A 12,897-nucleotide genomic window follows, 5' to 3' on the forward strand; every position below is an offset into this window, starting at 1 on the left:
CGGTCTGTTAGAAAGAGAAATTCTCCCATTGCTGAGGCACCAGAGCGGCAAAACCTCTTAAGCAACCAGATTATTTTCCTGGTACACTAACAAGGTGCATGTGGTCTGACTGGTCAGTAACTGCCAGGATCATGCTTTCATTTTTGGAAACAGATGCTGCATTTGCTTTTGCCCCAATCAGTTGGTGCTTCCCCAAACTGTCCATGGTTTTACAAAACTAATGGTCAGGACTCCACTGTGCCATTACCAACTCTCTCACTGATTCCCTGTGTGACCTTGGGTGAATCATTTCACTTCTTCAGATCAGTTACCCATCATTAAATTGCAGGTCGCATCGCTCCACAGAGGCAGTGTGAGATTTAATTGTTCGTAAGGCATTTTAAGATCATGGAACAAAAGGTGCGAATAGTCAAAGTAAATTGTTGATGAAGAGCCTCTGGTCTGAAAATGTATCTGTCGAAACTGTTCAGCAAATGTGAGTAATGAATACAGTCATAGGCAACCAAATTTGGTTTCCAAACAATTTGCTAATTTAAAAAGCAGCTAAATCCATAACAAACAATATTACTCATAATACTCCATCAGGTCTTAGTGACACATATAAGGGAGATATTGTTGAACATATGGGACCAAATTCTGTGCTCAGACACATTCATACCATTCACATTGTCTTCAGTGATAGATGTGCTGGTCTGGTACATTAATTCTGTATTTGAGATGGTGCTGGAGGAAAACTCCATCTCAGTAAGCTAAAGTGGGCCAAGTTGTACTGTCATTCATACCTTAAAATCAATGGTTGCAACTCTGCCCTTCTTTGAGGCACTCTTCGAACCCAAAGCGAGCTCAGTTAAGCTTCAGTTAGCAGGAAACAGGTTTTAAAAGTTAATTCTGTGTCGATGAAGCATTGGCAGCCGGAGATGGAATTTGTCTAGACAACAGAGGTATCCAGAAGTGAAGTTTACCTCAACCCTGGAGTGATCACACCTGGGCGGTGAGGGGGAAGTAAGTTTTTGAGACCCATCATAGTTTCTGAGCTGAGGCTGCCAACCAAGGCAGCTGATTTAAAGCCAATTAGGGAGGTGGTTGTGGGATGTGATCCTTGTTGCTAGGAGCTGGGCAGAGACCACCTCCTGTCTGAGCTAGTAATCTAGAAATGAAGGTGTTTGCATCTCATTCCCAGTCCTTGGAGACATCCTCTTCTCCAACTTCAGCTTGTTTGTATTCACTTCACTTCTGTCTGCCTCTCTCTTATCGCCAACACAACTGGAATACAAGTTACTCTTCTATCTTAGCCCTTGTCATTGACAATATGACAACCCGAGACTTCTCCCCAGGTCTGGTTGGCTCTAAGGCTCTACCTGAAGGACCTTTTTACCTCAGATCCTAATTTCCCATCCCACTTTCACCTCCACAGGCACCAAAACCAGTTAGCAGGAATCAGTCAGCAGCTGCTGAGAATGTGAACATAAGAATGGCCATACAGAGTCAGACCAATGGTTCATCTAGCCCAGTATCCTGTCTTCCAACAGTGGCCAATGCCAGGTGCTTCAGAGGGAATGAACAGAACAGGTAACCATCAAGTGATCCACCCCCTGTCGCCCATTCCCAGCTTCTGGCAAACAGAGGCTAGGGACACCATCCCTGCCCATCCTGGCTAATAGCCATTGATGGACCTATCCTCCATGAATAGGTTGATTGTGCACTGTGTGAAGAAATACTTCCTTTTGTTTGTTTTAAATCTGCTGCCACATCTGCATGTAGTATTCAAGATGTGGGCGTACCATGGGTTTATATAGAGGCAATATAATATTTTCTGTCTTATTATCGATCCCTTTCCTAAGGATTCCCAACATCCGGTTGGCTTCTTTGACTGCCACTGCACATTGAGTGGATGTTTTCAGAGAGCTATCCGCAATGACTCCAGGATCTCTTTCTTGAGTGGTAACATCTACTTTAGACTCCATCATTTTATATGTATAGTTGGGATTATGTTTTCCAATGTGCATTACTTTGCATGTATCAACATTGGATTTCATCTGCCATTTTGTTTCCTGGTCACCCACTTTTGTGAGAAAGGGATCTTTGCAGTCTGCTTGGGACTTCACTACCTTGATTAGTTTTGTATCATCTGCAAATTTTGCCACTTCACTAGTGTTTACCCCGTTTTCCAGATCATTTATGAACATGTTGAAAAGTACTGTTCCCAGTTCAGACTCTTAGGGGACACCACTATTTACATCCCTCCATTCTGAAAACTTATAATTTATTCCTACCTTTTGTTTCCTGTCTTTTAACCGGTTACTGATCCATGAGAGGACCTTCCTTCTTATCCCATGACAGCTTACTTTGCTTAAGAGCCTTTGGTGAAGGACCTTATCAAAGGCTTTCTGAAAATCTAAGTACACTACGTCCACTGGATCCCCCTTGTCCACATGCTTGTTGACCCCCCCTCAAAGAATTCTAGTAGATTGGTGAGGCATGATTTCCCTTTACACAAATCATGTTGATTCTTCCCCCAACAAATCGTGTTCATCTATGTGTCTGATAATTCTGTTCTTTACTATAGTTTCAACAAATCTGGTACTGAAATTAGGCTTACCAGCCTGTAATTACAAGGATTGCCTCTGGAGCCTTTAAAAAAAATTGGCATCACATTAGCTATCCTCCAGTCATCTCATACAGAAGCTGATTTAAATGATAGGTTACAAACCACAGTTAGTAGTTCTGCAATTTCACATTTGAGTTCCTTCAGAACTTGGGTGAATACCATCTCGCCATGTTGACTTATTGCTGTTTAATATATCAATTTGTTCCAAAACCTCCTCTAATGGCACCTCAATCTGGGACATTTCCTCAGATTTGTCACCTAAAAAGAATGGCTCAAGTTTGTCTCCCTCACATCCTCTACCATGAAGACTGTTGCAAAGAATTCATTTAGTTTCTCTGCAATGGCCTTATTCTCCTTGAGTGCTCTTTTAGCATCTCGATTGTCTAGTGGCCCAACTGGTTGTTTAGCAGGCTTCCTGCTTCTGATGTACTTAAAAATTTTTTTGCTGTTGCTTTTTGAATCTTTGGCTAGCTGTTCTTTAATTTCTTTTTTTGGCTTTCCTAATTATGTTTTTTTTTTTTACACTTCACTTGCCAGACAGAGTTTATGCTCCTTTCTATTTTCCTCACTAGGATTTAACTTCCACTTTTTACTCTGTTGGTTAGCCATAGTGGCACCTTTTTTGGTCCTCTTACTATGTTTTTAAATTTGGGATACACATTTAAATTGAGCTTTGATTATGGTGTCTTTAAAAAGTTTCCACGCAGCTTGCAGGGACTTCACTTTTGGCACTGTACTTTTTAACTTCTATTTAACAGAGTTCCTCATTTTTTGTGTAGTTCCTCTCTCTGAAATTAAATGCTACTGGGGTGGGCTGCATTGGTGTTCCCTCCCCAGAGGGTTGTTACATTTATTATGTTATCGTCACTATTACTAAATGGTTCAACTATATTCACCTCTTGGTCCAGAACCTGTACTCCACTTAGGACTAAATCAGAATTGCCTCTCCTCTTGTGAGTTCCAGGACTAGCTGCTCCAAGAAGTAATCATTTAAAGGGTCAAGAAACTTTATCTCTGCATCCCATCCTGAGATGACATGTACCCAGTCAATATGGGGATAGTTGAAATGGGCTAACAGAAGACTATGCTACTTTGTTTCAAGCACCTTTCATCTGAAGAGCTGAAAACACTTCATAGCTATGAATGAAGACTCACACTTCTGTGAGACTGGGGTTGTTTATTGCCGTGTTATAGATGGGGAAACTGAAGCACATAGCAGTGAAATGACTCAATCAAGGTGCAGCAGTGAATCAGAGCTGAAGAAGTGGTACCCAGGACTCCTGCCAGTGGCCTGTCTTTTTAACCATCCTTCCTCCCCTTGTTAAGGAGACTTAGTACATCTCAAATTAAGATATCAACTTAAACAAAAGAGAATAGAGCAGATGGCCCACGGTCTTTTCCCTTAATCCCCCAAAGTTCTCACCGCTAAAATTCCAGCACTGGATCTATTATTGTTTATTGTTTGTACTATAACAGCATCCAGGTGCCCCGGTCATGGGTCTGAGAGTCACTGGGTTAGGTGCAGTGCAAGTACATATAGGCTGTCTGACCTAGCTGAAAGCTCCCTCTTCAGCTGTTGTATTTAATCAGCAGGGCTGGGAGAAGGGGAACAAGGACTTGGGTCCTGGCACACAGAAGAAGCAGGTTTTCTTATTTGCATGACAGTGAGAGAGGAGACATGACACGCCATTACTCATGAACAGAGTCCAGGAGCAGCGCTGCATTGCAGGCAGGGTGCCTGTCACCAGGGTGATTTATGCTGAACACAGTGGGGATGCCAGTCTCTCTGCTTCCTGTGAAATTTCTGATCTGCATTTCCCCTGCATGGGGCAATGACTCCCACAAAGCGCGGTGGTGTGACAGATGTTCTGCATTATGTCTCCTGTCTAGCAGGATGTTCTGTTTGTGATTCGCATTCCTGTCCTCAGCGTCAAGCAATCTCTGCACGTGTGGCACGAAGCTGGCAGGCTTCGGAAGGCCCTCTCCCTGCAGTATGACTTTCATTTCCTCCCTTGACACTGTAAGATTCTGCTCCGAGGTGACAATCCATGAATGGGGATCCGCCCTATGAACTGGACATGAGCTGGGACAGCATGGGGCATTGCTTTCTCTGGCACTGTTCTCTCTGAGCAATACACGGAGGACCAGGAGCTCCTGCTGATCAGAGACCAAGGCCTGGATCCAGAGACGATGTGTAGAGCAGCACAAATTCTACTCACTCACATATCCGTGGATGCGGATGAACAGAAGAACAGTGGGATTCAATCCTGAGCCCCGCTCTCGTCCTGTTGGGCATTGGTCCTGGTGCGAAGAAGTTAGAAAGCAGCCAGATCTCCCCAGCTGGGGAATCCCCCCGCATGGAGGAGTTCTCCACTGGCACAGGGTCAGGCTAACTGACTCCTACACCACCACCTTCTGCAGCCCATAGTGTAGGGGGCATGTCAGGTCATTCTTTGGGGCAGAGGGGAAGATGGCATAGCCAGACCATGCTGTGCTGCGGCAAGTAGATGGCAGATGGTTCCTTGGGATCATAGCCATATGGGCATAGTTTAGACTAGCCAGGGCTTCCCTGAACTGGCCCCAGCCTATTGAAGGAGTGGACAGCCACAACAGGTCTGAGATGTGCCTGTAGCATTTAAAGAAGCTGCTTATCTCATTCCTCACTTTTGTAACCTGCGCCTTAAGACTACCGTTTTTTGCCACTGTGAATAAACTTAGCTTAGAAGAGGCAGATGTGAATCTTATTCCAGAGGCTCATTTGCCAATCTTACTCCTCTAGCTGAACAGCTTGAGCAAGATCTTTAACCTTAGTGCACGTCGCTATTTAAAAATAAAAATAATGAATTGTTTTGTGTAAGGAAAGGTAATTCCCTCCACACCGGTCTTATCTGTCACAGTGTTGTTCTGCACAGTGGGGATAACAGCTTTTATTCACATCATTAGCCACTCAGAGCTGAAATTCCCATTCACCTGTATAATCAAAAAACATGGTGAATTGGTTTGATTAGGGTGTTTCTGATGGCAATAGTAGGGGATAAACAAATTCTAAGATGAAACTGTCTAATTGGGATGATTTGGGAGGCTACAAGGTGAACTAAGCACTTGGGTGAGCTTTTTACCAACTCCTTGTTGCAATAAGCAATCAGGTATAATGCTTGTGAGTGCAGCATTTATTGCTCTGTCTGCGAGCCAGCTTGCAATTGCCTTTGGACAAATACAAAAATGAGATGTTTGATACAGACCTAATAAACGACGGCCAAATCCTGATGCAGTGGAAGTCAGTGGCACAACGCCAGTTGGACCTGACTCTGGCCTTGCTCACGCCAGTGTAAATTGAGAGTAACCTGGTCAAAGTCAGTGGAGTTCAGCGGGTGTTAAACTGCTGTGAGAGCAGAGCTGGGCCTGTTGACTTCAGGATTCGGAGCACAACATTTCTTTTTGCTTCTGTTTGTGGTTGGTGGGTTGAGCTAGGGTGACCAGACAGCAAGTGTGAAAAATCGGGACAGGGGTTGGGGGTAATAGGAGCCGCTGCCTATGTAAGAAAAAGACCCAAAAATTGGGACTGTCCCTATAAAATCAGGACGTCTGGTCACCCTAATGTTGAGCTGTGTGTAAAACAGGAATTAGTGGAACCCCTAAAAGTCTTTGGGGGAAAGAGAGAGAGGGGGGAGATGGGAAAACAGAGAAGGCTGGAGGAGAAGATACTTTGACACTTAGGGCCAGATCCTTGTTCTGTTCCTTTGTGCCAGCTGTCTCATTCCAGACAGGGACGAGAATCCAGGCCCCTAGCTCGTGCCAAGAGGATGGGCATACCTCCCTCATGTATAGAGTTTGCATGCAGTGCTCTCTTGACTTCAGTGAAAAGGGTGTACAAGACTGGGCCCAGGGTGCCTCACTGGAAGAGATTTAAAAGGGGCTTTGTTACAGGGAGATGAGATGAGTCCACCTGCAGAACTGAAGGGTTGCATATTACACTGTGAATCTTCTTTAAAATCATCCCCCTGGGTACAGTTTACTGCAGCGATACGGTCAGTGAGTTGGAATGTGGTCATAGGAGAATGTTATTTAACTACCTGCTGCTGCAGCATCAATTTACCGAAAATGAGTGATCGGATCCCTGTCAGAGCTGCCTCATGTAGCACAGATCTGAGGTTGGGTTGGTGCCCACAGCAGGTGCTGTCCCATTCACCTGACATGGCACCTTTGCAGTGTATAGCTAACGCAGGGACATATGCATGTAGACTGTGGAAAAATCTCCCAAAGGGAAAACTAGACTGGACAATGAACTGGAGTATATATAGGGAAGCACCTTGTACTGGCATCTGAGGAATGGACTAGATCAGTGGTTCTCAACCTCTGGGGGTACACAGAGGGGTCTTTCGGGGGTACATCAACTCATCTAGATATTTGCCTAGTTTTACAACAGGCTACATAAAAAGCACTTGCCAAGTCAGTACAAACTAAAATTTCATGCAGAGAATGACTTGTCTATACTGCTCTACATACTATGCACTGAAATGTAAGTACAATATTTATATTCCAATTGATTAATTTTTACCATATAATTCTAAAATCAGAAAGTCAGCAATTTTTCAGTCATAGTGCGCTGTGACACTTGTATTTAAATGTCTGATTTTGTCAACACATAGAATTTAAGGGAGCTGAAACTTGGGGTACGCAAGACAAGTCAGACTCCTGAAAGGGGCACAGTCGTCTGGAAAGGCTGAGAGCCAGTGGACTAGATTAACTGCCTAAAAGGGAGAAACAGACCAGTGTCTTGTGGTGAAGGTAAGAGACCTGGGATCATTTCCCAGCTCTGCCACTGTACGGTCTTGGGCAAGTCACTTCACCTCGTTTATCCCATCTGCAAAATGGGGATCATTCACCTTCCTCAGAGGGATGTCAGGGAGTGAAATCCATTAGGGCCCAAGCGTGCCTGATAAGCGCTGCCCTGAGCTGGGGTCTTGGTGCTACCTGAGAGGGAGCTGCAGAAGGGATTATGGCTCCTTGGGCCTCTGCTGCACCTTAGGATGGTACAGCATAGCTGACCCTGGCGTCTCCAGCTGGCTCTGCTGGCTGGTGTTGGGACCCTGGTGTGTTTTCCCAGAAGTTCGAGGAGGAAACAGGTAGAGTCAATGTGCAGGGTATGAATATGCCATCTCATGTACAAGTAGGGGCGGCTCTAGCAATTTCGCCGCCCCAAGCACGGCGGCACGCCACGGGGGGCGCTCTGCCGGTCGCTGATCCCGCGGCTCCGGTGGACCTCCTGCAGACGGGCCTGCGGAGGGTCCACTGGTCCCACGGCTCCGGTGGACCTCCCGCAGGCATGACTGCGGATGCTCTACCGAAGCTGCGGGACCAGCGGACCCTATGCAGGCACGACTGCGGAAGGTCCACCGGAGCCGCCTGCCGCCCTCCCGGCGACCGGCAGAGCGCCCCCCGCGGCATGTCACCCCAAGCACGCGCTTGGTGTGCTGGGGCCTGGAGCCGCCCCTGTGTACAAGACCAGGCAAAGTAACCAGAGCAATTCTGAGATTTGGAGCTAACATGTAGTTTGTTTATCTTAGGGGTTTCTACTACCCCCATCACCCTGGCATCTGAGCGCACCCCTGTGTATGTCACTGCTGAGCTTGGCCCAGAGATATCTATGGATGTTGCACCTGCTTGTTGCAGGTTGCCTTGTTGAATGTGGTCCCGTGACTCTAGTCCTACTGGAAAATGCTCATTTCATTGGTTGATCAGAACCCAATGGGTGAGAAAAAGGATTTGGGTAGAGGGAAGCAAGCTGAGTGTAAATAGATTGAAGCTGAGGGATCGAACAGGCATAGGAGTGAACATCCGTCCATTAGTGGAGAATCAAGGTTGCAGTGCCATGAAAAACCTAGTATGTCTAAAGCTCTGACACCTCAGAACAAAGACTCAGTTTGAGCCCGGGTCAGCTCTAACTTGGGCAAACGTTTGAGCTGGTTCCAATCTGATGTGGTCTGACCTAGTTAACTTCTCTGGGGCTTGTGACAGTGGCAAATGTCGAGAGGAAAAGGCTGCCTTCAGGATCCTCAAACCATGCTTCTTTTTCCAGGCTGAGTAGAGGGAACACATAAGGCAGTAAAGAGATGAAAGCTGGGCTGCTTCTTTCTGCTTGGCAGTGATGCTATGAAGGGATGGTTCATACAAAGTTTCCTTAATTCAGTGTTACCAGCAGAGTGGACGTGTTACGCAGATTCCCATAAAGTCTGGAATATCAGATTCATAGCACTTTGGTACCAGGGTCACACACAGTTTCTCTCTGGCTGGAGTAGCATATGCTGAGGGCATGGAAGGGTTAATCCCAGTAGCTTGTTTGTTGTTTGCCGGCTGTACAAGGGAGAGCGCTGATAAGGTTTGGAATTACTTTAATCTTTGCTGAGTCTCATTAAAGCTGGATGGCAGAATGAGTCAGAGGATTGGCAAAAGCTTCCAGAAGAGGGGCTGGGAATGGCAATCACCCTTTCAGCTCACCCCTAAAAGTCATTCGGATTAATCTCCTCTCTCATGATGCACAGAGGCAGAGTTTAGTGGTCCAAGCAGTGCTGTGTTCTAACCCAGGGGTGCCACTGATTCCCTGGGTGTCCTTGTGCACGTTGTGTCACCCCTTTGTGCCTCAGTTTCCCCATGTGTAAAATGCGGGGGGTACTAGTCCTGGATGATCTGTCTCACAGTGTTATGAGGGCTAATTACTGAAGTGAACAGAATATCGTGGAGATGGGAAAAGCTCTACAGACGTGCTAACTGTTACTATCCACGGTATCTCTCTGTCTGTGGCATCTCCTGCTTCTTTATCTGGTCGCTACAAGGCTCGGATTTTAAAGCCTGTTCTCATTTTTCAACTCTTACATTTGGGCAGCACCTCAGAGCGGTGAATGAAAAGTGATCTAGCGGTAGGGAGTGTTGTCAAGCACTTACACTGGCCATTCAGGCCAGGCTAGATGATCTTAATGGCCCTTCTGACTGTGAAATCTATTCATCAATCTAGAAAGCACAGTGGTGATCTTAGAATTAAGACTCAGATAAAGAAACAACGCCTACCAGTACTTAGTCATTTATGACCCTTTTATTGGAGTCTGCTGTTTAAGACCTCTTCTTTCCTTTGAGTTTATTAATTATTATTTCAGCCCAGAATGGCTGGCACCCCACTCACTGACGTCCGTGAGAGAGTGTGGCTTCCATCCTGCTCCCATGCAAGTCAGTGGTTCATTGCTTCTCATGGAGGGGAAGAGGCAGGTGTTGGCTGTAATTAATTTAAATGGGATTTTTTTTGTGGCAGCTGCTGGACGAGACTCAGTAGTTCTCTCTGCTTCCCAGACTAACTAGACAGAGGCTGTGCTCTCCCCGTACTACAAAGGGCAAAACTCCAATGGGCCTGATTCTGACCTCACTCACACAGTGTAACCCATGTAACCGCAACAGAGTTACTCCTAATTCATACCAAAGTAACTGGGATCAGGATCAGGCCCTCCAGGCAGCTTACCGCACCCCTTTTGTCCCCCAAAGAGGTTTCAAGTTCACTGTGCCCTAGAAAGGCAGGTTGCAACTGGCTGTCACAAAGTGGCTGAGGGAGACACACAGACAACCATTGAGTCTTTTCTTTCCTGCTAATTGAAAGATCTTATCAGCCGGGTCTCTCCAGGCACTAGCAATCATCACCCAGTGAATGAAATGCACCACAGAGAATTGGCTGGGACAGACATGTTCTGGTGAGAGAGATAAGCACAGCGGCTGATTTGTACTGCCGTGCAATGTGAAATCCTGGCTTGACGCACAATTGCTTGTGGCTCTTCAGGGATCAACTGTGCGGTGGGGTCAGAGCAGCAGCTATGAACCTTCCTGCTGTCGTAAACCTCCCAAAATCAACCCAGTCAGAAAGTGAGGGGGTGGGGGTCCCAGGGACAGGGCCGCCCAGAGTTGCAATACTATAGAATACTATAGTCTCGTGGGGGCCCCTGCGGGGCCTGGGGCAAATTGCCCCACTTGCCCCCCACCCCGGGCAGCCCAGGGATGGAGGGCAGAGATCTGAGCAAGGGCACAGAGGGCTGAGATATGGTCAAGAAGCAGCCACAGCTCCCCAGCTAGTGAATGTAGAGCCAACATAACCAGTTCCTACCCTGGCTTCACCCACCCCACCTCTGGCAATCCTTGGTTGGTGGACAGCCTTCGGAGCCCAGAGCCAGCCAGGGTAGTTCAGAGCAGCCCCTAGGTTGACTTAAGTTACACGAGGGCTGGTGGGACTTGCTACCAGCTCCAGGATTGGGAAGCCACCCCCACCCACAACCTTCTGCTGGTCATAGATGAGGCTCTGGTCCATAGACCTGCAATAAAATTCAAATTCCAAATTTTGTGGTGTTAAACGTGGCCAAAAATATGCCAGTCTAAGTCTAGCGGTGAGCAGGGTCAGAGCTATGGGGCTTTATACACTGCAGGGAGCATGGGAGGGAGAATGAATTGGGAAGTGTGAGGGCAGGGAATGCAAAGAGATGCTGATAGCTTCTGTGAGAGGCACCCAGTCACGCAAATGGTGGCACTATCCTATAGTCATCACATCTCCACCCACAGGGTGTCAAGAGGAGAATATATCCTTATTCACGTCATTAGCAGAAGTATAGATGAAGCTGTAAAGATTTTCTTCCCAGAACAAATACATGCTCAGCAGAAATCTCTGCCTGGAACAGGGATATTGATGTAGCTTCCGGGCGGGGGGAAGGGTGTAGAGTGAACAGACAATAAGTGTGAAAAATCAGGACAGGCGGTGTGGGGTAATAGGTGCCTCTATAAGACAAAGCCTATAAAATCAGGACATCTGGTCACCCGGGGGAGGGTGACAGGACAAGGCATCCCCCTTCCAACCTGACAGGGAAGGGCGGGGATGTGCAGATTCATTCATTATTTTGTAAAGTGTTTGGGATCCCTGGATGGAATGTGCTAGGGAAGCATAAAATATTGGTGGTTATTATCACTCAATGTACCTTAATTGTGCTCAATTTCTATTGTGAAGTAGCCAAGCTGTAAAGCACTACGGAAGTCCAGCCTACCAATTCAGATATTAGGAGTCTGGCTATTGGAGGGTATCTGTGGTTCCAGACAGGAGCATGTTGGCGGTATATAAAATTGTGAATAATACTGAGGCCACTTGTACTGAGCACAGCTCACTAGATCAATCGAGCACGTCCATTAATAATCCTTCCCCATATAACACAAGTGGAAAGGGAGGCATAAAAGAATATGCTGTTTTTAAACAGCAGCATATGATTAACCTGTGGAACTTGCTGCTGCAGGATGTTGTTGAGTTGAATAGGTTAGTAAGATTCAAAAATGGATTAAACATTTACTAAGAATAGTCCCAGCCAGTTAGAATAAAAAACTACACGGCCCATCAGTCCTCATGCATCAGGGCACAAACTGATCAGTATCAGGATACTAGGAAGAAATTCCCCATCGGATAACATGGCAGAAAGCACCTTGTTGGTGAAAACATGTTGCCATTTGGTAGTACTGCTGTGAAACAACCTAAGAAGTCAAGACTGAACCGGTTCCTGTGACTTACTGTATCCAAGCCAGTCAGGAACTCTTCAGCTCAGAGCTAGTCTTACTTCACGCTGCAGATAAGCCTAATGCTGGAGCCTGGCAGTACTAAAGACAGAATAAATCCTCTCATAGGCATTTTCTATTGCACTTTATCCAGGCAGAGAACCAGTGGCAGGATCTCTGCCCTCTTGTTGTGTCTTTGGGAAAATTAATTTAAAAGGCACTGATGCTTTTATACTGAGCGTTTGTGAGAACAGGCTCAGAATCATTAATTCCCCCTTCCCCCCACTGGCTGCTCAGCCATCTCCTAAGGGACGTGGCAGAAGCCCCATTGCTTGGGACATGAGTCTGGACACAATGTCTAGGTGGGAACCATCCCACAGGGGGAGTTGGGATGGGCTGGATGGTCTAGTTTTCCTTCTGCAGACTCAATAGCCATAAAAGTTAGAATCGGCGACAATATGCTCAGTTTTCTATAGCTTTGTTGGTGTGTGTGGAGCTGTTGCTCTGTGGGGGAAGCGGTACTGAATCAGTCATGCGCTCACTGAGCTAACAGACAAGGAAAAGGGCGATTTCCATACCAGGGAGTGACAGAGAATTGTACCCTGCAGTCTCTAAAATTTACCTTTATACAGTTAATCCAGCCATAACATGCTTCCATTCATTCATGCACACGTACCAAAGTAGGGCCTGAGCAAAAGCCCAGTTGGAAAGACTCCCATTGTCTCGAA

This window comes from Mauremys mutica, chromosome 3 (assembly GCF_020497125.1).
Source record: "Mauremys mutica isolate MM-2020 ecotype Southern chromosome 3, ASM2049712v1, whole genome shotgun sequence".
Taxonomy (NCBI): Eukaryota; Metazoa; Chordata; order Testudines; family Geoemydidae; genus Mauremys; species Mauremys mutica.